Raw genomic sequence first — 27964 nt, forward strand, 5'->3', positions numbered from 1 at the left:
CATTGTTTCTACCCTGCCTCACAGCTAATTAGGGCAGGAAAAAACCTCTGCCTCCTCTAGAAGCTTCTCAACTTGCTATGTCTGGCAATTCACCATCACTTACCCTCATTCTACATCAGTTTCATAATCTCATTATGGGTTTTTGTGAGATTCACAAGCATTTAAAGACCTTAAAAGGATAAGAAGCTAAGGTGCCTTTAAGACTGTCAAATCGAGGGAAAGAGCCACAAAAGAAAATTCTGGCTACTGTTTTATCCCTAGAAGCGGCTGCATCTAAATCTCTCAACAAAATGTTTGTAATCATGAAGATGTACTGTATGCCTTTAAATAAAAAATGTCTAAGGTGAATTTCAGTTGTTTTCCCTACTTCAGTAATAAATGTATCTAATTAAATACTTGAAAGTCCATTTAATTTTTAATTCAAGAAGTCATTCATGATTGAGGCAATTTAAAAAACTCAGGAAAAACCTCAAACCCCAATGAAATTCCATTAACTATGTGGATCCTTTAATGGTACATTAACTAATGTTGAATTATGATGGGTCCCTGTAGAGGTACCTAGTCAGTCTATCAATTCTCTCTTGGGGAATCCAAGCTTTTAGCTTTTAATGATCAGTTCAGTTGATGAGATTGATACAACACGGTTATCAAGGTTACCTTTCATAATTCACTCCTCGGAAAAAGAACATTGCCTCTGGCCTTCTCTTGAAACTCAGCAGTCCTGCAGAGCTTACATAATTGTGACTCCTCTTAGGACTGCCCAATGGGTTCATGCATCTACCATCTTCATGGCATGTGATGAAGGGCAATGAGGTATCCCTGGGACTGAGGCATGATTGGGAACTGCTTCCAATCTGTTTCTAAAATCAGGGCTATAGAATCTGTCTCCAACCACTTGTCCACCAACCATATGCAGGATCCAGGGATCTCAGCTTGGATTTTTTCATAAGGGTCTCCCTTTCCTTTAACAGAGACAGATTCACGGGGCCAGAGGAACACTGGGGATCACCTAGTTCAATGCCTTCATTTCATTAGTGAGAAAATGTCCAGCGAGGGCAGTTGGCTCTCCCAGTGCTAGAGGGGAAAGGAAGTGTTACTAGGAGGAAAGGAAGGACTGAGACAAAGGTGCCGTACTTCCCAGCAAGTGCCCTTTACATCATACTATATTACTGTCAAGCCCCTATGCCCCAAGGATAGTGCAGACTGGACCAGCCCTTATGATTTGATTGTCATGCTCTAGGGGTGGAGCCAGAAAAGGATGGGATGGAAAAGGAGAGAAGTAAAAGGAAAATTGTACCCTCAAGGGTCTCTGTGATAAACCTAATGGAGAAGCAGAATAAATACACTTGAAGCAATTAGGAGAATACTGTTAGACAATATGTAATTAGGTATTAAATTATGTGGCACAGAGGATGGAGAAAGCTTTATGTCTTGCAGGAGCCTGGAAGTCTTTGTGGAGGGAGTGGGATGCATAAGTGCCTTTGAATCTTGACAGTAAGTGGATTATTGAAGGGATGGGGGTGGGGTGGGGTGGGTCTATTCTGTGTATCATAAATAGCTTGAACATTTATTGTGGCCCTGGAGTCACACAGCCTTGAAACTTACTGAAATTCTGCAAGCTTCAATTTTCTTATCTATAAAGTCGGAATAAAATACTATTATTGGGTGTGGGTTTGCCTAAAAGCCGATAATCACGATTGGAAGAGCTAAATTGAGCTCTTTGCATAAGGAACATAGGACAGGGAGACACTGACTGCATGTTTTGCTAGCATCTACTTTATTTTAGCTGCATAAGACTAGGTCCTGTTGCAGCCCACACATCCTACCTATTAAGCAAGAACCACTGCATGACAACTTACTGCAGCCTTCTTTTTATCCGAGGATATTTCATTCTCACCTATCCCCTTATCTCTATATAAGGTTGTATAACTTTGGTATGACTTTGATCCATTAAGCCTCGCCTTAGGATGTGGGATGGGGAATGCAAATGATATCGTTTGTGCCCCAATATGAAAAGAGCTCAACGCCATCTGGAAACCGGGCTTTTGGGCAGGTGCTGTACTAAGACTAAAATACATAAGGAAGAGGTGAGATCATTGGATGAGACCTCCAAGGAGAAGAATATATGAATAACTGATGAAGGCTGACTGGCAGCCTCAGTTCTTCCTTCTCGCCTGCTGCCTCTTAGCAGGGGGTGTGAATGTAGAGGTGGCCTTGGCATGAACTATGAAATGAAGCCACCAGGGGGCACAAACTGGCAACAGAGGGTACACCATTATAATGTTACTTACTTATGCATTGACGAAAATATTCTTTTTAGTCCCACTTGTGATATTTCGTTGCCCACCCCCATGATGTAAGTAAACACAGCACAGATAACAAAGATTCTGAAGATTCTAATCATCAGACCAATCTTGGCCTCATTTCATCACTCAGGGCTCGCAAGGGGCTTTGGCTGCTAAAAGTGATGGAGAAGGATTCTAGTAGAGAAAGCACCTACTTTTAGGGTCATTGTAAGGGCTAAATGAAAGAGGGATATAAAGTGTCTGTCTTAGACCAGCCTGGAACACAATAGATACGTAAAAAATGGGCATTCCCTTCCCAACACTGGAGTTTTCTGAGACAGGGAGGATGGACTGGAAACCAGGATGAATCACAACGACCACTAGCTTCCATTGAGAGATTGACCTTGTCTGTGACTTCAGGGCTATGCATTGAAGAGAAGAGCTCTTCCTGAGAGAGAGAGATTCCACCTGGTCAAAAAAAGGATGGGGTTTGAAGATAAGAAGAGAACTGATTAAATCTACCCTCATTTATTAAAAAAGAAAAGATCAGAAATGTCTGAGTTCACTGTAAATTGTGTAAGAAATGGAGTCAGATGCATAGAACGCAAGTCCATAGCAGGACTGTGGAAACTGTAACTTTTTTTTTGGTTAGCTTGGGTTCTTGCTATCTTGTGTTTGCATCATGAAAAATAGCAGAAAAAAATCCCCTACATAAGAAGGTCCCCTTTGTATATTTTCAGAGATAGTAGAATGGGGAAATACCTGATATTGCTGTGTTCCATCCCGCCTTACAATCTGCCTGGAGGAGAGAAACTCCCAATACGCAAAAGAGAGAAAGCAGTTTGAATCCCTGGGGCTGTTGGAAAGATAGGAGCAGAACGTCGTATAACTGCTTCAAGGCAGGACATTATGCTCAACATTTTTACTCAGAAGCTGTTATTGAATTTTCACATCTAAATGAATGCAACCATTTTAGAATTAGAAGATATCATATGGCCACAACCTTTCAACCAAGAGCAGAAATATTTTCTCTAGAATCACTGAAAGGGAGAGGGATTTTGTTTCAACATACCCCAAAAAGAGGATTTCAGCATATTCATAGGCAGCTCTTTTGGTAACTGATTCTTTAAAAAAAAATTTCATCCCACTTCAAAAGCTCTTCCTTCTATAAAAGCTGAAACCCTATCTCTTCAGATTTTTCTTGGCTTATAGCTAAGATCTACTTACAACACGATGTCCTGCTAGACATATATCTTCCATCTTGTCATTTTTTGCTATTACTAACTTTTTCTAATTGCTTCCCTTGAGTCTTATTTTAAGGGAAGAGGAGACAGTGTGGCCTTCTTTCCTAGGTATCAATTTTCTGTTCTCCCTTCTTCTCCTTTTCTTCTCAAAGTAAAACAAAGCCTTTCATCTGTTCTCGGCATGAGTGTGATGGGGAGATGAGTCCCAGTTGGGCCTGAAGTCAGCAATCACATTGCCCTTCCAACAGCTAAGCATCTAGTGCAATCATCTTTTCTTATGGCATCTCCTTCATGGTGTTAGAAAACACATTTGCATTTCAAAAGTAAGTGCTTATGAATTTGGCTGTCCTTTTAAGAAAATACTGATGATCTTGTGTTTACATTTGAGCAGAAATTGTGTTGCATCCCTTCTCTTTCCTAGTCTTGAGTTTTGGGGACCTGCTCATTGACCACTAGATAAGGGAGAACTTTCCGCCTCCCCCAGGAGATGGAAATAGGTGTGAAAGTACTGCCTGAGGATCCTTGCTGGCTGTCTTGTGGATTCAGTGTCACCTGGAGCACAGCACTGGGAAAGTTCCACAATATCAGCTAAGCCCCTGTCTCAGTTCAGGCTTGGTGCTAAGTGCTGGGTCACCCTGAAGACCAGGACACAACTCCCTTCTCTTAAGGAGCTTTCAGTCATTTCTCTTCCTTTGGTAGAGAACATAGCTGAGCAGATGGGTAAAGTTATTATTGTTGAAATCTTTCTCTGACCCAAGGTAAAAAAGTTTTCTGGGAAGTTTTGGTCAGAGAAATTTCTAGTCAGTCACTGATTTAATTCAGGAGCTGTCAGTGTTTTGCATATGCGGGCACTTAGCTCCATTTGCATCCACATCAGACTCCTCCCTGCTGACACCAGGCCTGTCTCTCCCAGGGATACAGATGTAATTATCCTTTCACAAGTGCATGGCACACTGTCAGGCTTTTGCTCTAGAAGAGAGAAAAGGCCCAGAAACAAGGCTGAAGAGGGGAGAGGGAGGAGTGGGGGAGAACAAGTCCCCCTGTTCTGTTGACTTGGACCCCCTCCTCTTTGAAGCAGCTGAAAACTGCCCCTTAATTCCCTTCCCAGCCTCTTTTTTCTGCCCTTTTCCATTTTGCCCTCTCTTTGCTTGTCCCCAAAGCTTTAGTGTGGAAGAAGGGGGGAAAGGGGATAAAAGACATGATAGTCCATTGTAATTGACAGAAAGGGATCACTGATGTTACTTCTTATCCTCATCTCAACTCCTCTCCAGATACCTGTTTCTGGACTTAAAAGAGAAATGGGGATCTACATGATTGGTTAAGGGTTTTGTTCTTTTATTCTCCCCAGATGTAGAAACAACTTACTCAAGTTTTGACCCAAATACACGAACAAAGTGGTATCGAAATATATCTGGTTTTGTGAATGGTGGGAGACGGATCCTCCACAGTTCTTGACTTCTCACATCATCAAAGAAAGTCCAGACACACATAGAGCCAGGGCTCTGAATCATCAACAGCAGGTGGGGATCTCAGTATGCTAATAACACTAAGCCCAAGATTAATCACCTTATTGACCAGAAAGCCTAAAGAGATGCCTGAGATGCCACCATCCAGACGATACAGTTCAAGACCTTGGAGAGCTCCACTGGCAGCAAGATAGAGACTACAAATCAGGGGCTAAATGCTAGATAAATCACCTTTTATTTACACCCAGCTAAGCCATCTAGTAGGCTGCTGCAAAGTCCCAAGTCTTTAGCATCTGCCAGAGATTACGGCTGACACACATTACCTTTAAAAAGTGTTGTGTTGACATCTACTATTTAAAAAATATCTAAAGATGAAATTGAGTATGTTTTTGTCACATGACCTGGTAACCTCATTTCCAGAATATATTTACTGCAGGTCAGTATATAAATATATTCCAGAGAATAGGTTCTGAAATACATACCAAAGAAATTCTTGTGCAGTTTCTTTGAAATGCATGCACAACATTTTCTTTGGAGTGGGTTTTATTGTCATACTGTGGAATTAGAGCCAATATAAGAATCATAAGTAAAGTAAGTAAAGACAAGTAAAATATGGTAAGCAGATACTAAGAAGTATTGTGTAGCGGTTGGAAGAAACTGACACATATATAACATATGTCTCTATCGCTGTGTGTGTTGTGGGGGTGGGTGCGAGTGTGTCTGAGAAGAAGGTCTAGGTGTTGGAACAGCAGGAGCTATGTATCCTCTGTCAAATGTCATGGAGATGGTTTCAGGTAGAAGCAGCAAGAGGAAAAGTAGAAGAGAACCAGACTAGGAGTTAGTCTTGGCTTTTTCTCTCTGAGATTTGGTTTCTTTGTCTTTAAAATGAAGGTCCTAGTACTCTTTCCCAGGCATATTGGTGGCTTGAAATAAACTACTGCATATAGACATGGCTAGGGAATTTGACTTGTTGGCCACACCTGTGTCGGCCATGATTATTCTTGCTAAAGTAGTACAGTCCACTGTCAGCATCAGTTTCCATACTGATCATATCACAATCACTACCTTTTTCCTTCCAAGCCCCCTCTAGGTAGAGGGGACTTTATAGCAGAGCCACAGAATGGTGTTTTAATAGCTATCAGTGAAGACCTCACTGTACCAGTGAGAGTGATGAACTTCCTACTCTGAACACCTTCTAGGCAAGATTTTTTTTTAGATGAATCTTCTTCCCTTGGTGGTCTCTAGAAGCCCATTAAATAAGGTCCAGGACTTGTTATTGGTTTTGAATGGTTTCTGTTATAGATCCTTCTTGTCTCGTGTAAAGCAAGATGGATGCCAGCTCAACCATCATCTTCCCATCACTGTCAGGGCTATGAAGGCTATTCAGTGCGAAAAGGGAAGTCTTTTTTGCCTGTGGTGACTGAACAAAGGCAACCAGATTTCACACAGGAGAAGGGAAAAGGGAGTGAACCTCTAAAGCCCTTAACTTACTGTTGTTCTGATGCATCAGGTAACCAATGAAACATTTTTATGCTATTTTAGAAAGATATAAAATGACACCATTTCTATTCTTTCTCACTGCAACAGATTCATCTTTGCCCCAAGAGTGCTGTCATTGTCTCTTAGGTGGACTAGACTACTCTCTTCCCAGAGATTTAAGACGTTTCTAAGAGTCCTGCTATGCCCAGTGTTCTGTCCATCACACTGGCCAGGCCGTACAGCTTTGGAAGACACCACCCAGGACAGTCTCCCAAAACAGTGAACAGATAGCTCTGCCAAGTGCTTCCATTCATGTTTTCAACAAATATTTATTGAGTCTCCACCATGTGCCAGGCACTGTGGGTGCAATAGTGATTATGACAGGTGTGATCTCTGTTCTCATGGAATTTTCACGTTGTAAGACTATAATTCAAGAGATCCCCATCTTTCCAACCTGACCTCAGAGGCAGTATAGCATAGTGGTTAGGGATGTAGCCTATGGGTCCAGACTACCTGGGTTTTAGTAAGTTGCTTTACTCGTGAAAGGGGGTTAACTGCATACCCATTTCAAAGGCTTGCTTTGAAGGTAAAATACATTGAAACACCTAAAGCACTTAGAAATACAGCAGGTACTTAGTAAGCTTTTTTTTTTTTTTTCCTAATTACATTTGAGCAAGACTCTTCCACTTCTATGCAACTGTTTTTTGTTTGTTTGCTTGCTTGCTTGCTTCTCTCTCTCGCACTTAAATTGCTAATTCCAATGATCAGTCCTCTATACATATTTCTTTCTGTTTCTTCTCCGTTAATTTATATTTATATGTCTATAAATCGCTCTAAGCTGAAATCTTGTCAACTCTAAGAAGACTTTTCTGATAAGCCCCAGGTCATTTGAATTGTTATTTACCCCTCCCTGCCTCACCCTGCAGTTTTGTTCCATCAACACTTAGACTCACATAATATCATGTTGGCTTGTACTCAGATCTAGGTTGTCCCTTCTGGGTTCAGAGGAGGCAAGTGACTAGCAGAAGATCACATAGCTCCCTTTTAATGCTAGAGGCTGGGACTCAGAGTCTAGCACTTGATTTCAAATTCTATGACTTTTTACTATGTTATCCTGACTTCCATCACATTGTGAAGGACTCTAGTAAAAAATGCTGTTTTAATTACTGCCACTTTATTGTGTTCACTATGTTTCCTATACTGTGTAATATATATGTATGTGAATATAAATACATAGAGTATATAAATATATAAAAATATGTATAAAATATATATACCAGTATACACATATACTGATCTGGGCCTTATTAGGGAAAATTCCTTATAGTTGGCAAGATTTGAGCTCTTAGAGCAACTTAGAGACATAAATTATCACATATTATATAATTATTAGCATTATATATAATATGAAATTATTAATAATTGCATATATTATACACACACTACTACATATACATATAATATTAATATGTATATGTATATATAATAACTTATTTAACCTTCATACAGTTTTGAGAGGTAGGTACTATTATTACGCCCATTTGATTGCTGAGGAAACTAAAGGTTAGAGAAGTTAAGCAGGCTTCACAAGGTCACAGAGTGAAAAAAGATGGAATTTGAGTCTGAGTCTGATAATTCCTATCTTTTCCATTGTTTTTACTTCACAGTACTTAATATACCCGGGGCTCAATGGTTAAGGCAATAAATGCTAATTGAAGGGGTCAATAAATTATATATGCGTTCCTGCAGCTCTTGTTCATTCTCTATGCTGATCTGCTGAGCTGAAAGTTCAATGGGTTTTAGCTCAGTGTGGATTTTCTGGCCTTCTTTGTCCTTCCGTGATGTGTGATGTAAGCCTTCACTTGAATAATACATTTCCATCTCTTTGGGTCTGTCAAATCCCCAAATGGTGATGAGTTCTGCTGTCTTAAACCCTGAACTCCCCTCATGGCTCCTTGGCAGCGGGAGTCGTCCTGAAAGGTTAAGGATTTGGGGTCTTGCTCAGTCAGTAGCCTCAGTTTGGCTCTGAGCTTCTGTTTGCAGTTAATTTTACAGATATTGGGAAATTTGAAAAATAATGCTGCCCAGCAATAAATTGAGCCAATCCCAACACCCACAAAATCCATAATGGTGTAGATACCAGATAGAACTTAATTGTGATTTAATAGTGTTTGCTGCGATTTAACTCCAGGGAAGTGTATTTTCAATTAACCAATGTAAACACAATGTCTACTTACCCCATAATTGTTCTCCTAAATGTGCTAATTAAGGCCTAGATCCAATGAGTTTAGTATTATACCTTCCTCCTTTCCCCCCAAAACATCGCTCTACTTCAGGATCACCTTACTCTGATGTGGACTGTTGGCACAGTGGTCTGGTGCCTGCCTCTAATCTTGCCCTAATTGCCTTCATTCACCCTCTACAGGGCTTAAATCAATTCAAAACTCTTTACTGATCCATCCTGTTTAACTAAATACATTCTAACTTTTGGCCCTGGCATGTACACTCCTCCATAATATGGCCTCCAATCTACCCATCTAGCATCGTCTTCTGTTTCACCAACATCATCTCACCCAAGGTACTTCTACATCCGGGTCTTTGTTTATTGCCATTCCCTCTTTTTGAATGACTCTTCCCACCATCTGTTCACATGAAAACCCAAACTCTTCTCCAAGACCATCCCCAAGCCTCCACCAAAAACACTGGGTAACCTACTAGGGGGGAAAGCTGCAGGGAAGGGATAGTTAGGGAGTTTGGGATTGACATGTACACACTGCTATATATAAAATGGATAACTAACGAGGACCTATTGTATAGCACAGGGAACTCTGCCCAATGTTATGTGGCAGCCTGGATGGGAGGGGAGTCTGGAGGAGAATGGATACACGTATATGTATGGCTGAGTCACTTTGCTGTGTACCTGCAACCACCACATCGTTAATCAGCTGTATTCCAATACAAAATAAAAAATTAAAAAAAAATTGGTAACCTAGCTGCTTGCCCTTGGATGTGGCATACATACTTCCCTTTAAGCCCATATTGATTTATCTATTCTTCTCTAATAGAATTTAAGGTGTATATATATATGTATATATTTCTACCATTATTTGACTCTAATAAAGATTTGAAGCAGCAGTCCTGTGTTTTTACCTCTGTACCTTCATAGGAATTTGCACACGGATGCTTAATAAGTGATTATTGAATTAAACAAAGTTGGAGTGAAGGGGTACAAAGTAGAAGGGGTCATCCCCAAGTGCTGGGCTTTTTGAGATACGAAAAGACTTGGACAGTCTCTACAGTTTCTCCCGTGGTCAAGAGTGTTTGTCCTGCTTGAATGAATGCTCAGCTGAGTTTCTGCACTCATGATTCATCCAGATCACGTTCTTTACCCCTAGATAATTCTCCAGCTTATTCGGTAACATCCTAAACTTGATCAAATATCTGATGACACATCCTTAAATATCTCATATATAAATAACTACAAATGCCAAAAGAAATTCAGTGGTAGTTCTACGTCAGGAGCTGAATAGGGAGGAGCCGGGAGACCTCAGTTGCAGCCTCGGAAATAACATTAAATTGCTGTAGAACAGGGATATTGAGCCTCAGTTATTTCATTTTTGTGTCACTGTACGCAGCCAAGGTGAGATAATTGGCTAGCTAACAGTATGGTGCCCTGGGATCTCACTCAGACTCTGGATCAATGGTCTGCCATCCTGGCTGCCCATTAAAATCACCTGAGGGTCTTTAAAAATACTACTGTCTGCCCCATCCCCAACCAACTGATGATCTCTGAGCTTATCACCCAGGCATCAGAACGTCTTTAAGTCTCCAAGTCATTCCAAAGGGTAGCCAAAATTGAAAACCTCTGTTCTAGATGGATGATTCTTAGATGTTAATTGCATTCAAATTACCTGGGGATCTTTGCAGAGTCTGATTCCTTAGGTCAGAGGAGGGGCCTGAGATTCGGCATTTCTAACAAGCTCCCAAGTGATGCCAGGGATGCCAGTGGACCACACTTTAATGAGTAAGAATGATTCTGTATACATTCCTTGAAGGGCTGTTCTTGGAAAGAGCAACATCGCTAACCATAAGCTGCATTATTGGCCCTAATAGGTGCCTCTGAGATTCAGGTGCCAACCACTCTTCAGACTCTGGGGAGCAACAAAGAGTGTCTAACTTCAGATGAACTAGAGAATGATCCAGCAGGCAACCAAGGTAACAGGTCTAAACAGAGCTACCAAGAGAAACAGATGTTTAACAGACTGTAGTGGACTAAAAACATTGGGTGAAGGGCCTAGCTTAGGGCCTTAAATTATAAACTTGCCATCACATTCCCAATACCCAGAGTCTCACAGTTCCTAGCATTCCCCAAATCATCCACACAATGCAGTAATTAATTCAAACAACGCTAATTGATCACCCAGCACGGTAGTCACTTACGGTCTCCCAGCTTCAAATCCACCCTTCTATGCTCTGCCATATAATTCTGGAAATGGGACTCTGCAAATCACATTTCTCTTCTGCTTGCCTGCTCTAGGGGAACCAATTGTCACAGTTTGCCCACAACTGTCCCCGTTGTAGCACTGAAAACCCCACATCCCAGGAAACCCCTTAGTTTTGGGTAAATCAGGATGGTTAGTTATTCTAGCTGGCTTGCTGTTAGGTTCTGCAATTAGGTGACACTAGGGAGAGATTGGAAAGGAGGGACAAGGGCTGTCTTTTTCCTGGTTTTCTTGCCATTCCTGTCATTGCTACCCCAGCTAGTGACAGGTACCAGCAGCAGTTGGTCCCAGCCTCCTGTTCCTTCCAGCACTCCAGACCCAGCCTCCTTGCTCCACTCAGATGCCAGGGCATTTGGGCAGTGCCCCCTCCCAGAGGCTCATGGAAATCTTTTTGGGGGAAGTGCTAGTTGAAATGGACTTCAACTGGGGCTTTAACAAAATGAAAAGAGCAACGGCATTTCAAGTAGAGGGGATGCCTCGTGCCACTGCATGGAAAAGTGTAAGAACTCAGCATGCTCTAGGAATAACTTTACATGGCCAGAATGAGAATTATGGACAGAGAAGTAGGAGACAGTCCAGTTTTTAATGAATCTCATCCTAGTCTTCTCAGGCTGCTATAACAAAATACCATAGACTGGGTGGCTTGGACAACAGAAATTTATTTATTACAGTTCTGGGGGCTGGGAAGCCCAAGATAAAGGTGCAGGCTTATTTGGTTCCCAGTGAAAGACTCTTCCTGGCTTTCAGATAGCTGCCTTCTTGCTGTGTTTCCATATGGCAGAGAGAAACTCTGGTGTCTCTTTCTTTTCTTATAAGCACAGTAATTCCATCATGGGGGTGCCACCCTCATGACCTCATCTAAACCTAGTTACCTCCCAAAGGCCTCACCTGTTAATACTATCACATGGAGGGGTGGTGGTTAGAGCTTGAACATATGAGTTTAGGAGGAGCAGAAACACTCAGTCCATCACAGAACTTTAGTGCTAAGTTAAGATGTTTGGAGTTTATCCTGAAACCTTTAACCTATTAATTACTAATAAAAGACTTTTAAAAGAAGCAATGGTATGGTCATATTATCATGTCTACAGGTGGCTCCCAGGGAAGCCAAGTGGGAAATTGAGAAGGAAAGTTGACACTTGTTAGAACTCTGGCTTTTAAGTAAGATTTTGATCAATCCTATAGGCCAGAAATCCACGGCCCTATGTTGTAAAAAATAGGCAGATGCTGGAACTTCCCTGGTGGCACAGTGGTTAGAATCTGCCTGCCAATGCAGGGCACACGGGTTCGATCCCTGGTTCGGGAAGATTCCACAGGCCACAGAGCAACTAAGCCCGGGCATCCACAACTGAGCCTGCGCTCTAGAGCCCACGAGCTGCAACTACTGAAGCCCGTGCACCTAGAGCCCATGCTCCACAATAAGAGAAGCCACCTCAATGAGAGTAGCCCCAGCTTGCCACAACTAGAGAAAGCCCATGCATAGCAATGAAGACCCAACGCAGCCAAAAAAAAAAAAAAAAAATTATTAAAAAAAGTGAAATAGGTGGATGCTTTAAATAAAGACCCAGAATATGAATTTGAATCTAGGTAGGTTATTGCTTCAGGTACCTGGGAATGAATATAATACACACACACACAGCCAAGATTATTTGGTTGAAAGAATAGAACAGGGCTGCAGCATCTTAGTCTGTCATGAAGGAGTGACATGCTATACATGATGGACAGCTATACGATCATGAAGATTCCAGAAAGCATGAGACAGGCTTTATAACAAGTGGAGGATCCCTTAATTTTCAGGACCGAAAAGCCACTTGGGCAGGGAAGAATACCTGAAAAGAAAGAGTTCACAGGTGAGAAACGGCCCTTTTCCTGGGCAAGGGGTAGATACCAACTAGAAATGCACAGGTGACTGAGACAGAGAGAAAATTCTCTGGCAGGTGGTGGAAGGTGTGCTACAGACTCTAGAGGTCCTTGCAATCAGAATTTCCGGTTGTTTTGGGAAAATGCTTTCAGGGAGTGAAAAGGCTCGTGGGAGGCCAGGCCTACTTAAATGTACCTTTTAATATATTTTTTTCAATTAAAGTCTGAAAGTCAGCCTATAAGGCTAAAGTGCTGGAGGTCGTTAGCCACCTGAGGAAAGGCAGTTAGGGACAGGTGTGGCCAGACTGCAGAGACACAACGAATGTGGGGCCCAGATCAGAACGTCTGGAACGCGAGGCCCTGCTTGACGCCAAAAGTGGCCCATTTCGAAACTCATCAAAGAAAACGTCACTTTACACAGTGAAAGGCGGGTGTTGGGAACATGCTATCCACAGGGAGAGTGCAGGTAGTGGGAGAGACACTGACGCACTCCCAGGGCCACCTTTAATGGCTTTGGTCCTTCTGAGTGGTCATTACTGATGTCTTGGTCCTTGTCACAGGAAATAATTGAGATGATTCTGCAACGTCCGGCATGAAGTTTTAAACATAACACCGTGATTGTCCAGGAGATGGAGAGATGTGACAGCACCTGCATCTAAGACAATTCTGGGGACATTCAGTTGTTTATAAGCCAGAGAGAAGGCCACGGAGTTATGCAACCAGAGAAAAAGGTGGCTACAAGCTTGAGAGTGGAGAAACAGAGAATTAAGAAGGAGGAAGTAATTATCTTTTTTAAAATATTTATTTATGTATTTATTCTTGTCTGCATTGGGTCTTAGTTGCGGCACATGGGGGTCTTAGTTGGGATCTTCCTTGAAGCATGTGGGATCCCCCGATGTGGCGTGAGGGCTCCTCATTGCGGCGCATGGGCTTCTCTCTAGTTGTGGCGTGGGCAGTTGTGGCACGCAGCCTCTCTAGTTGTGGCCTGCATGCTCAGAGCTGCAGCATGTGGGCTTAGTCACCCCACGGCACATGGGATCTTAGGTTCCCCGACTAGGGAGCGAACCCACATCACCTGCATTGGAAGGTGGATTCTTAACTACTGGACCACCAGAGAAGTCCCAGAAGTGATTATCTTGTTCTGTCTTGATTACACGTAGAGTGACTTCAGACCTGACATTACACTCTCAGAGGGATGGTAACGAGCTTGAGCACTGGCCAGGCATGTGGAGACGCAGGGAGGCACTGGGGTGTTCAGACCAGGAGATTGATGGCCCAGGAGCCTCCGCCACTGTGTACCGACACATGATGTGCTGTCTTGTGAAAGATAAATCAGACTTCTCCTCCCAGAGAGGAGAAAGCAGCGGAGATGGGTAGAATTCCAGGGAGACGGATTCCAGTTTGATGGAAGGAAGACATGTGGAGCAGTTGGAGCTGAGCTTTCCAACTGTGGATTTGGCTGCCTTGGTCGCAGTGAATCTAAAAGGTATTCAACAGAGAAAAACAGAGGCCCCCACTCCTCTGCCCACATCCTCACAGATGCAGTGACTCTCGCTCTCTTTACTTTCTTCGTTACACTTCTCATCTGGAATGGTCTTGTTTGTTTATCTGTTGACTTGTTAATGGTCTCTCTTCCAGTAGAAGGTAAACCCCATGAGAACTGGTCTGATGCTGTGTCCCAAGGATACAGAAGAGGGCCTGGCACATGGTTGGAGGCCAGTGAATATTGGTACAATGAATAAAGGAAGGCTAAAGATGAGACTGAACCACTGTTGGAAAGGCAGTTCTTAGAATTAGCTTTCAAAACTTCACAAAATATATGTTTTTCTTGAATGGAATATCACATGGGACCCCCAACATAGAAAACAGATTACTGTGGTATTTTAATTGTATGCATTTATATCATAAGTTCCAATGTAAATCATTGTTTTATTTATAACGAGTCACTGAGGACTATGAGATTGTCTTGATAAACACAATAAAACCTTTGAAATCAGGCTACCAGAAAACTGAGAATGTAATTTATTCCTCTAGTTTCTTCGACTTCGCAGAGCACTGAGAGAACCCGGATTCATGCAGAGAAGTAGCTACAAATGATTCCAGTCTCCAATAGCTCATCTGGCAACCTCGGGATAATTCTTCAATTAAATGGATGCAGGAGCTTGTAAGGGGAGTAGTTGGAAAATTGAGCTCGGAAGTCGAATCTCTTACAGTTTGTAACAGTTAAGTTGTGCCTCTTATCTTGCATTCAAAAGTCAGACAAGAAGAGGCGAAGCTTAGAATAAGTGCCAACGTTATTTTGATGTGTGACGTTATCATGACTCTGATGAGTTCTACAATGGGTTATAATTGCACAACCAACCATCGGGCCATGGTGGAAGTCAAGTACCTTCTCCTTCCCTGGCTCTTAACTGAACATAAGACTGGGTTTCTGCGCTGTGGAACTGTAATTTCACAGACGTAGATGCTCGGGAGGAAACTTGTCTTTAAAAAAATCAGTGCTAAGATGCAACCTTCATGACCAATGACTCATTTTCAATAAGTTCTGATGTGGAGGCATAACTATGGGAAGAAGAGTTCTAAGAACTGCATAAAAGTGATCTGGTGGCAAGTTAATGTATTTGTGGTTAAAATGTGATATGTAGCACATATTTAAGTGGCATGTTGTGTTTTTTTTTAAGCTCTTTATTGGAGTATAATTGCTTTACACTGTTGTGCCAGTTTCTGCTGTACAACAAAGTGAATCAGCTGTATTTATACATATATCCCCATATCCCCTCCCTCCCACGATTCCTTCCCACCCTCCCTATCCCACCCCTCTAAGTCATCACCAATCATCGAGCTGATCTCCCTGTGTTATGCAGCAGCTTCCCACTAGCTAGCTATTTTACATTTGGTAGTGTATCTATGTCAATGCTTACCATATGCTAACTCATATATATGGAATCTAAAAAAAATGTACTGATGAACCTAGTGACAGGGAGAGAATAAAGATGCAGATGTCGAGAACGGACTTGAGTACATGGGGTGGGGGGTGAAGGGGAAGCTGGGACGAAGTGAGACAGCAGCATGTTGTTCTTTTAAATGAGCTTTACAAATCAAATATATATGGAAAGAAAATTTGAATTAAAAAATTTGCTGCAAGATTCCTGCAGCACTTGGACTTAAATGACAAAGCCGAATGTAAGGGTTCCTTGTGAATCTGAGATTTTCCCAAACTGGCTGGGATATGGTCATAATCTTTACAACACACAGGAGGACCACACAGACTGCAGAAACAAGGGCAGACTGACACGGGCTAATTATGGGCTTGAATGTGAGACTGGCTATCACAGACATCCAAGTAAAGAAGAGTCACGACCCCCAGCTTCTCTGCCCAAAACACTGCTGGTGTGACAGAGGTGCTTCTGCTGTAACAGAGATGGTAGATGGGCATACAGATCCGAAGAGATGGCCAGCTGAGGGTGAAGAGTCGCCAGCCCCCAAACCTTCTTTCCACAGAGATGATAGTGACCCTCAAATTCCCTCACCCAATTTTAGGAACTATCCAGTTGCCAAATATAAAGTATCGTCCTTTGTTTAACTCTACTGGTGACTGAAAATATCAGATTATAATAGCTCGCAACATTTATTAAGTACTTACTACATGCTAGATATCTTCATAACTGATGGTCATCATAATATACAAATTAATTTATTCTTTTTAGCAATCTCAGAATTCCTGTTTCTTTCTTTCTTTTTTTTTTTTAAGTATCCTCATTTTGCAGAAGAGGAAACCAAGGCGCACAGCTAACATGAAGTGAAGCCATGATTCAGGCCCTTAAAAGCCGGCTCTGAAGCTCAAACCTTTACCCACTTTAAAAATATGAACAGTTCCTCAGGAAATAAAAAGTCCAAGAGATCAAGTGTTGTGTCTTAGAATACCTGGGGCTTTAGAAGAAATTCCAGAGTTGATTGAAATCTTCAAAATTTGGTAAAATTTGCAAAAGCCAAGCGCCATGCCATTGATGTATAATTCTATTATTTGATTGATATGCAGTTATATTAATTGATAGTTGTCATCATAGCCTATAGTGAGATCTTTTTCCCTTTCATGGAAACTTACTTCCAAATTTATCATTGATGCCAAGGGACAAACAGACTCACTCTGAAACATTTTGCTATGCAAGTGACATCACCAGGATGCTTTTATACTGTTGAGCGAAGGATGCACAGATAAATTTAAATGCAGCATGGAACACTGAGATATGCAGTGAGTAGAAAAAAGAGGGGCCCTGAATGAATGAGTGAACATGAGGCCATGGGAAGAACGTATATTTAGGAGACAGACTGTGATTCTGTCACTGAGTAGTTGTATGACCTTGAGCTGTTCATTTCACCCAGTTTTCTAAGTCTCAGTTTTCTGAGCTGAGAAATGGGGATAATGTAGCCTCATCAGCCTGCTGGGATAATGGAATGAACACATTTTAAGTGTTGACTATAAAGGGGCCCTTACATGTCAGACTTTTCCTCCCACATTCATCTTTCTCATGAGATTTATACATATGATTAAAAGAACCTCATATATCCAGTATATAAAATAAGTCAATATCTTATCAAATATTGTGACAAGGAATTGGAAACTCTGATGAAGTGTTTATAAATATCCAAATAGAAGGTTGTAAGGATGAGGCTAGGTTACGTCAGAGCCCCTGCTTCCAACTTTGCCAAAGCTCCTATCAGCAGTGAGCAAAAATGGACTTTTTCTTTCTTTCATGACTTTTGAATTGGTGGGGAATCTGGAAAATTCATGCAAAGTCCACCCCTAATGTTTTTCTGAGTGACAGACAAAATGTCTAAGATTCTAAGAGCCAGAGGTGACAAAGGGGGACACTGGGCATAAACAAAATGACAAAATCAAAAGAGCATTGAAAAATATCGCCATATCCGGGGAACAATGAGTTCAGGCTGTTCAGACAAGCTCTGACCTTGGGACCTCTCTCCTGGGCCGGACAAGGTGCAGGCTCTGGGAGTCAGTATCTCCCCGATGGAATCCATCAGAGGGAACTCAGCAGATACTAACAGGAAACAAGGGCCATGGGGCCAGCACCCGAGCTTGGCTAGACTACTCGCCCGGGTCTCTACCCATGTCTACTTGCTTCACCTGCCCAGTCATGCTGGGGTTGACCCGATGAGCTATTTCCCCTTCCCAAGGGTGCATGCCCCATTGCAGTGGCCTCACTAAGAGCTCTGATGGCTGTCAGGCTTGTGCTGTTGATTCTCTTGCGTAGAGAGGGGGACTGATGACGATAAATGAATTAGTTCTAAATTCAGCAGGTAAATGAAAGACGTGTCTGATGCCACTCCACCATAATGAATAGTCTTCAGTCACTTTAACTGACATCTCCAATCTGAATCCTTTCAAAGCAAGATGTTTTCTGTTAAACACACATGGGCACCCACCCACGCACAACACCACTGTCTACTTCTTTCACTGCCTACACCTGTGAGCAGCTGGGATGTCTGGTGGTAGCTTTAAGGATCCACGGTTTCCTTCTGTCCAAGGCAGAGCCCAGAGGACCAGGAAAGTACACTTTTTCAAAGCTACCAACAGCATCTCCTCCCACTCCAGATAAGTATATCTCCACTCCCTCCGGCTCCTACATGCTCTCCAGGCACTTAAGTAAGTTCTGGTTTCCCCAGGAGAGCCTTCCTAGGGGCTGGCAGAAGTCCCCACTACCACCAGGCACATCCAAACCCAGGCACCTAGAGGATTTGGAACCAGCCCCAATGACCTTTTCACATCCTCTCCCAGAAACAGAGACCCCTGGGAGGCACCTGGTGGGGGGGGGGGGGGGGCGGTGCAGAAAGAGGAGCCTCAAAGCAGAAAAGTTCTATTAGCTTAAGGCTCTACAATTGCCATGGATTCTGGGAAAAATCCACCTGCTCTCCCTGAGCCTCATCTATCAAGTAGGGAGAGTTAACCTGCCTTATCCATCTGGCCCAGTTCTGCATCCCACTCTCTGCAACAAGGTTACCATCTAGTAAGAGTAAGTTCTGGGTCAATGGGTTTGTGAGTAGCCCATGTTCTCAACACTTTCCATCCTCCGGCCTGATGCTCCATTTTTTTAAGCTGTTTTTGTTTTGTTTTGTTTATTTTATTTTTTATTTATTGGCTGCATTGGGTCTTTGTTGCTGCACGCGAGCTTTCTGCAGTTGTGGCGAGCAGGGGCTACTCTTCATTGCGGTGCTCAGGCTTCTCACTGCGGTGGCTTCTCTTGTTTTGGAGCATGAGCTCTAGGCACGCGGGCTTCAGTAGTTTCAGAGCATGGGCTCATTCGCTGTGGTTCATGGGCTCTAGAGTGCGGGCTCAGCAGTTGTGGTGCACGGGCTTAGTTGCTCCGTGGCATGTGGGATCTTCCCGGACCAGGGCTCGAACCCGTGTCCCCTGCATTGGCAGGTGGATTCTTAACCACTGCACCCCCAGGGGAGCCCTGATGCTCCATTTTTGACCTCTTACTGGAACCCTCGGCTGCTGGTCTCTGCTGTGGCCGGGCACACATAAACCTCAGGCCCGAGACTGGCCTTGCTCCCTGGGGACACTCCCCCTTCCTCTCTACTCTAGACAGCATCTACTGTCTACTGTGCCTTCAGTTTGCAATGGTAAACCGGGCACAGCCTGCTCTCCTCACGAATTTATCAGCCAACATTCCTTAGTCGACCCACCTCTCCAGGTGCCAGGGGGCAGAGAGGAGAGTGAGATGGTTCCTGCTCTTGAGGACCCTAGAGGGTGAGGCAGATGAGCCAACAGTCACAGATGAAGCCCTGAGATGTGTCAGTGTCTAGGGAAGCACAGGGATGGGAGTCCAGATGAGGGGCGTCTGGGAGGCTTAGAAGCAGGAGTGTAGACAGAAGGGATTTATGGGGGAGGGGTGTGGGGGAAGCATTCCAGGCAGAAGGAGATGCAAATGCACATACATGAGGACAGATGGGCTCACTCCAGGCGCCTTAGGATGTGTGCGTATCGTACGCACTTGACAGAAGAGAGGACTGGACTCTGGGAGGTGAAGACTTCCCTGGCTTCCCAGCCAGCAGATGCAGCCAGAGTTCCTTCCAGGACGTGCTCTGCCTTTCCAAGAAGAGGGGAATCAGCCCTGCCTGGGGCGTAGTTGCTAACATAAAGCAGAGGTCACTATTGCCTTTGCAAGAAAGTCCATTAGATTGGGGATCAGATGAGTTGGGTGTAGAAGCCCTTTCTAAAGAGGACAAGAATGGGTTATTGCTAGAAGCAAAATAAGCCTGTAGCCCCATGGGGTATACATTCTATCCCCAATGATCAAAAAATTCCAACCAAGGGGCAGCCAACTCGGGTTACCCAGTAGGGAGAAGACCTCCCATTTTTCCTTTTTACACATTCAGCCCCTGAGGTCCTGCTCCTCCTCTTCCTCACTGTCCTCTCAGTAAGGCACTAGCCTCTCCTCGGGAGAGGCGGTAACATCAACTCCCATTCCCATGTGAACGAGAGGTGTTAGAACCTGAAAGCTACAGACGCTAACGCTGAGGTACCATCCCCTCCCGGCCTCAAAGCAGGCTTTAGAAGCTCTGATGCTCTCAGGGATTTCTCACTAATCTTTTTATCTGGATATTTATACAACATTTTGCAGAGCCGACCTGTCTCATGCTTTTCTAAAAGAGTAGAAATAACATCATCAGCACTTCAAGTACACAGTCATTTCCAGTCCACCCCCCCCCCACCCAGGGCATTCCAGGCAGCAGCGGGGTGGTGCGGGTGAGGGATGCAGCAAGCCTGGGATGGCGGACAGGCTCTAGTCCACGGCTTTATCAAGCACGACATTCAGCTCAGGGGCTCCGCCAAGCAACACAGGAACGCACAGGAAGGGGTGGGGGGTGGGGGGACTAACGTTTGTTAAGGACATTCTAGGCACGTTATCCTTTTCATCCATGGGACAAGTAGACATCGTTCTGATTCGGCAGCTAAGGAAACTAGGCATCAGGAGATACTAACTCATTTGCCGAAGTAATGCGTCTCAGAAGATCTGCTCACTGGGTGATTCCTGGACAATTTCTGCATTTATGTTTTTGAAAATTGGCCTCATTTTTATAAGTAATTTGTGTTCACGTCAGAAGGAGACCTCGATCCCTCACTCTTCTACATCAGTGAATAAATGTGCCCATTCGTTAGTGTCCTCATTCAAAAACTCGTACCTGGGCTGACTCCAGGCTGGATTGGATCCTGTGCTGGGTCCCCGCCTGCCAGGAACTCCAGGGTGAGAACTGGGATTCAGAGGCAGAAGAAGAGCATGTGTGAGCACACTGCTGTCCACCTAAGTGGACAGGCCTGGGAGTTAGTGCTCTACTCACAGTCTCAACTGACTCTAGGAGGCGTGGATTATAGCGCCCATTTTGCAGCTGAGGACATCGAGGAATCAGAGATGCCTTGCAACTTGCTTAAGGTTACATGTCAGTAAATGATCAAACCAGGATGCAAGCCCTGGTCTGTCTGACACCAAACTCTGTTTTCTTAAAAACCATGCTATGTGCCTCCCGGATTCAAGGACGGTTGGGAGTCATGGAAGGCTTCCTGGAGGAGGTGATCTCAGCTGAGTGTGGAAGGTTGATTCAGAGTCAACCAAGGGAATAAAGAGGAACATCAGACGAGGATTGCATGGGAGACTGGAGAAGGGGAATAGAAATCTCTGAGTCTGGAGAAGGAAGCAGGACTCGGGCAAAGAAAATGTTTCTTGTTGTGAAAAAGAGACTGGAGTGTCTCTCAAAGGCAAAGGAAGCCAAGAAGGACTTCATTCAAAGAGGGAGCTGATCTGATTTGCATTTTAGGAAGGTCACTCTTGCTGCAGTAGGGATGGGATGGTGGCAGAGAAATCAGCGATGCTGTTATAGTTCTGAGCAATTACAAAGTCAGAGGCAGCAGGGACACAAAGTATGTTTGGAATTCTGATACATTAAAGGTGTGTAGTTTCTTGCAAGAAACACATCCTGAAAGACAGCCCGGGACTTACTGCTGTTTAGAATCTAATCGTGCCTACCATTCCCCCATTATTGCTCCCCTGGGTGCTTCAAATAAGCAGGAATTCCAGCACACTGGGGTTTGGGAATCAGTGTTGAGGCTGGGGAGGAGTGGCAGGGAAGCAAGGTACGCAGACAGATGCACCTGTGTTGTAGCCATTTCATCCCATCAAACTGTATGTTCATGAGAACTTCTGTGCATTGATCAAACATAAAATAAAGTGAAAAAAAGATTGAAATACTATGACCTGGACCAAAGTCTCTTGTGATCCATCCCCTATTTGTTCTCATTTCCCCAACACCCAGGAAGACAGTTAATGGATACCATTTTTTCCCCATGTTTAGCTCTTCTTGCATAAATTTCCTTAAGCCCCTGGCAGCAATTACCACTTGTCTGCTAGCGCGTACCCGCCGATGACAAAGAGAGTGAAAAATAGCAAATAGATATTAAGGGGAGAACTTGAAAACCGTTGATCTGCTTAGTCTGACAGCCTGTTGTTGGCTTTTGTTTTCCGGGAAGGGGGGGGGGGGGCTTGCACGCGGGCATGTTTCCTTTGGGTTGCGATTGGAGAGTACACATATAATAGAGTCATATTTTCTGTGGGTAAAATTGTTGCTGGTTTTCATGACAGAATGGAATCTATCAAAAGTTGCAGGCGCTCTGCAATGAGCCCCTAGGCATCCAGAGCTGCTCTTACCAGAATGAGTCTGAGCTTCCTGTTCAGGTCATTGGATCACATTATTTCCTGGAACTCAGGGCTTGCAGCATCACGGTGCCATTACCTGAGCCCAGATATCCAATCCCAGCAAAATGACTTGCACAGGGCCATTCCAGCCCATTAACCTATGAGCAGGGTTGGGAAAAGCACACCCAGCAGCAGTCAGCTCCGGGGGTGTGGGTGGATGCACAGAGGATGCCATGGAAAGAGCCCTGGTCGGGGAGTTAAGAGATGTGGTTCTGTTGCTACCAAGCGACCTTGGACCTCACGTTCCTCATCTCTAAATGGTAGAGATCGCAAAAGGGTCACAGGGAACCAAACGATTTCAAAGTTCTCTTCCAGAAATTGAGTGTGTTGGGAGGAACCGCCTCCTGTGGGAAGGGACAAGCCGTCCCTGTGGTCCCTAGTGCTCAAGGAGGGCTCCCTCCGGCACTGTTCTGTCATCACCCGAGAAGGTGGGACTGACGTGGCAGAGACGATGATGCTGGAGCAACCCTGGGAGGAGGAGCCGAGGGGGAGTCAGCTCTACTGACAGGGTATCCAGTGTGAAAGCGAAGGAAGCCTCCTGTCTAATTCAGTGCCCCATTTTCAAAAACAAAAACAGCAACAAGAAAAGAAAGGTCTCACTAATCCTAGTGCCTCTTATTCTAGAAGATGCAGATGGAGGGTGTGTTTAAGGACCTAAATCAGGGTTCTCAATCTCAGTACTAGTGACTTTTTGGACTGGATACGTCTCTGTTGTAGGGGCTGTCCTACACCTTTTAGGATGCTCAGCGGCATCCCTGGCCTCTATCTAGTAGATGCCGGTATCTCCCCAAGTTGTGACAGCGAAAAACATTTCCAGACATTGCCATAGGTCTGACTTTACTCCTGGGGGAGCAAAGTCATCCACAGTTGAGAACTACCTCTGTAAATGATCCACCTTTCAGGAAACTCAGTTTGCTCACCTCCCCAATAGGATAATACCCAATCTGCTCAGGTCACAGAGTAATTGTGGGAAATTGAAAAGAGCTACTCATTGAGAAGCTCTGTTGCCGTTCCCACGGCTGAAGCCAGAACGTCTGCCTCCGGGGGTCAGATGAGAGATTCCATCCAGCAACCAGTTGCCCTTGTGTTGGGATGCAAGCCAAGCACGTGATGTATAGTTCCCAGTGCCCCCAGCCTGCATCAGTGACTCAGGCCTGCCCTGCACCCCTTGGACCAAATCATCCCAGCTTCTCTTCTGAGTGTCAGACAGAGAAGGGATGGTAGTCAGCCAGCTGGCTGTGCAAATAGAGAGAGGAGCCCGGCTTTCCATCCATCATCAAGTGTGGCTGTTTTTAATAAGGAAAACAGGGAGAGCTCATCTTCTCTCCGGGAGAGCAATGAGGCCCTTTGCCAAAGCAGTTCAATCCTTCTTGAATCTTCCAGACATGAAGCCCTAGAAATCAGTGGCGCAGGAACTTTTCTTTGTGTCTTTATCATTGGTCACTGCGGATCGCGGTCACGTGTTGAGGGGAAGATCTTCAGGATCCGGAGAAGACAGGTAGATGTTAGCTGAACCTTCTCCACTGGCCTCAGGATGACCTATGCCCCACTTCCTGCTGGGGAGCAGAGGCTGTTGACCACCTAATATAGGTGGGGAGAGCACAGCAGGAGAGAGCTGGTGTCTGAGCACCAACCACGAGAAGGCACCGTGCTGGATTTTACATGTGTTATCTCAATCCACACGCACGTCCAATGTACATTAACAATTTTGATTTTACAGCCTAGAATCTGAAATACAGAAAGGTTAAGTGGCTTGTCGGGGATGCGTGGTGAGTCAGTATTCACACTCGGGGTTGTCTGACTGCCAAGCATGTTTCTTTCCCCGTGCCTGCTGCCTTCTGACGAGGACACTGTTCCTCCAAAGAGGAGAAACAACTTCTCCAAATTCACACAGCTTTTCAGTGGACTCTTCTGAGGGGCTCGTGCTGCAAAGCCAGTTGTCTTTATCACTGGTGGAGGCGCACGGTGTGGCATTTACTGGTGTGGGTGTGTGCTCTGTGTGCATCTATGTACGTGTGTATCTGTGTGCATGTGCACACCCGGGAGCACCCTGTGCAGTGATGTAACTCCGGGGTGAGCATATGGACTTGGCCTGTGTGTGCATATGTGCTTAATGGACAGGCTCCGGGACACGCGCGTATTTGTGTGTCTCTGCTGCGTTGAGGACAGAAGAACACGGAGGCTGAGAATCATGCCCCAGGACTCCACGGTGCACAGGCCCGTGGTGTGGGGGAGGTGGTTCCTCTACAGGAGAAGCTACGGAACGAGCAGAGTTGCTGCACATGCTGTCCAGATGTGCCAACCCGCAGACCCGCGGGCAGGCGTGCCTCGTGGATGGTCCTAATGATGTCTGTGCAGAGCTGAGTCAGCTGGGGCTGAGCTCTGGGGACCTCTGTCACACGAATGGCCAGCTCCCATTTGTCCTCACCCTGGGGTGCGCTTTCCCCTTGTGGGGTTGTCTTCCCCTACCCGTGTGTGTCAGCCGGGGGTTGTTAATGTTCCGAAAGTTCTGTGCTGTCCCCAGGGCCGGTGGGGCTGCTGCTCCCCCACTTCCCACTGCTTGTGGGTCACGAACAGAAGTGGGAGGAACCTCTGACTCAGGCTCCTGCTGGGAAGGCAGTCGAGTTAGGCAACGAGATAAGCAACCAGTGTTTTTCCTTCAAGATGGGGAAGGGAGGGGGTGGGGGTGGGGAGGTTGTGGAAGGGGACGCAGGAAGCAAAAAGTCTGGCCAAAGGAGAGATGTTTGTGGATATCCGGCTGGGCAAGCCAAGGAGTTTGGGAAGGTAGATGGGATGACGGTTGGAGGGAGGGATGGATGTTCTGAGATCCCTCCTGTGTATGTGAGCATAACTTGGTCCTGGTTGCAGCAGGGAAGAAGCTGAGAGATAGCCAACCGCAGACTGGAGACCCTGATCTGCTCCCAGACGGCTGTGTGACCTGAGGCTAGTCATTCACCCTCTCTGGGCTTTAGTGTTCTGACTCTACTTCTGCTATGGGACCTGGAATGACCTAGAACCAAGCCATGACTTATCAAGTGCTCGTTCAAGGTCAGCATCCTCGAGAGCAATGCACTGTCCAGCTCCTTAAGCTTACAACCAAGGGTCTGGTAAGTGAGTGTCAAGGACAGTTCATGTAACACCTGTGGGGGTACCAAGTCCTGGAAGGACTCTGAACTCTGGTCCTCTGCAGAATTCCCACAGGCAGGTGTGTAGACACTGCTCTGTCTCCCCCTAAGACCAATCCCCTCTCTGGGCCAGCCCCTACCCCCAAGTCCACACTTCTCCCTCATTTTAGGCCACCTACTCAGAGAAAAACACTGACCCACACACTCTGCATGTTTTAATTTGTGCAACTAAGCAACCAACCTACAAGGGAAAGAGAACAAAGCTCACTCTACAGATGAGGGATGCACATCTGTATCGGGAAACGAGTAGCACCTGGGATGCCAGTCCCGCCACAGCAAGGCCCCCTCTCTGTACCCCTCCGTGCGGCCGCCCTGCAGGGTCCAGCCTGCTGGTTACAGAGAAATGGCTAATGAAGGGCTCTGCGCTGTTAACCCAGGAGCAATTCCCTCTGTGCTCTCAGCTACAGATATGAATTTTGTTTAGTTTAAAGATCTCATTAACGCCGGGGCTAGTGGAAGCAGCTTCACAGCGGATTCATCTTCAGGAATCAAAGACAGCCTGAGCCCCCAGCCCGGGCAGGCAGGGGCCGGCTGCTCCGTGGGGCATCTCTGCTGCTCTCTTACCTCCCAGGTGCTCTGCAGCCAGAGCCAGGGCCTCAGGTGCCTTTCCCAGGGGTTGGGTCATGGACGAGAATGAGGAAGAACTCTGTCCCTGAGACCTTTGGGCTCCCTTTGGGAATCTCCAGGGATAACATGTCTTTGTGCTGGCCTCACCCAAGTCCTAACACGTAGACCAGTAGTGACGGGTTGTTGAAGGCAAAGGCACCCATTGTCCCATGATGAGCACAAGGAAGGGGATGCCACTGTGGTTGGAGGGAGACCTGGTCCTGTCACTAAGTCAGTGTGTGTGACTCTAAGCCTGCGCTCAGCCACATGAACGGACTGATTCAGAAGTCCATCGAGGTCCCTTCCAGCTCTGATACTGACATGGCCCAGGCTGTCCAGGACCTGAAACTGTCATGGGGAGGATAAAACATGTTCATTCCTGGGACTTCCTAGGTGGCGCAGTGGTTAAGAGTCTGCCTGCCAATACAGGGACACGGGTTCTATCCCTGCCCCAGGGAGACCCCACATGCTGCGGAGCAACTAAGCCTGTGTGCCACAACTATTGAGCCCATGTCCCACACCTACTGAAGCCCACGCACCTAGAGCTCATACTCCACAACAAGAGAAGCCACCACAATGAGGAGCCCACACACCACAATAAAGAATAGCCCCTGCTTGCTGAGAAAGCCCATGTGCAGCAACGAAGACCCAACACAGCCAATAAAAATAAATAAATAAATAAATAAATAAATAAATAAATAAATAAATAAATTTATTAAAAAAAATCCATTCATGGAATTAGCATTCATTGAGCATGTATTATGTGTCATCATTGTGCCAAGTTTTAGGAATGCAGGGGTGGCTGTGTCCACATGCAGAAATAGCCCTAACAATTTTAAACAGCATGAGATGAGAAGCGAAGGAAAATAATAGTGTGCTTTGTTATGTGAATTTCACCTCAATACAAGAAATAATAATACTTGCCCCAGGTCAAAAAGGTACAAAGGGGGTTCTCCAGGTTTAGAGACCGTGGCTTTAATTCCTACTTGTGTCTACAGCCCAATGCAATCTAACCCAACATTCAGCACTTGCTGGGCATTCAACAAAGATGTGTTGAAAGAAGGAGGGAACGAAAGGAGTCAATGAGGGGAAAAGGAAGGGTTAAAGGAAGATAGGTCAGAAAAGAGGTAGGGGTATCACTGTGAACTACTACAATAAAAAACTGAAGTTCCGTTAAGAGGGTAAGTAGCTCACCCATATCACACTAGGGGCAACGGACAGATCTTAGGTGTAGAACAAGGTCCCTGCCGACTGGGACTACTAGGAAAGGCCTCATGAAGGCAGAGTGAGGAAGAAGGTAATGGCTGGAATTCAGCAAATCAAAAAACAACACTGTTGGCAAGGAGAGAGACAGTGGGACCTGAGGATATGGTGGGGGGTGGTTTTTCTTGTCTATGCTCCTTACACAGCATCAGAGAGGCTCGGGGACAGCAGCATGGGGTAATGGCATTAGCATCCTGGCTCTGCCACCTGCCAGCTTGCAGGGGGGGATGCAGGAGGCTAAGCCCCAGTTTCCTCATTTTGGACATGGAGATTATGATACCTACATTCTAGGTTTTTCTAAGGATGA

At 45.1% G+C, this 27964-nt stretch overlaps 1 protein-coding gene across 1 annotated transcript in view; it reads right to left on the reverse strand.

The window, feature by feature from the left end:
* ASIC2 (acid sensing ion channel subunit 2) overlaps window positions 1-27964 on the reverse strand; it is a 1082326-nt gene that overhangs the window by 784587 nt on the left and 269775 nt on the right. The gene's annotated exons all lie outside the window — the stretch shown is intronic.

The sequence above is a fragment of the Hippopotamus amphibius genome, chromosome 17 (genome assembly GCF_030028045.1).
Source record: "Hippopotamus amphibius kiboko isolate mHipAmp2 chromosome 17, mHipAmp2.hap2, whole genome shotgun sequence".
In the NCBI taxonomy this organism is placed as follows: domain Eukaryota; kingdom Metazoa; phylum Chordata; class Mammalia; order Artiodactyla; family Hippopotamidae; genus Hippopotamus; species Hippopotamus amphibius.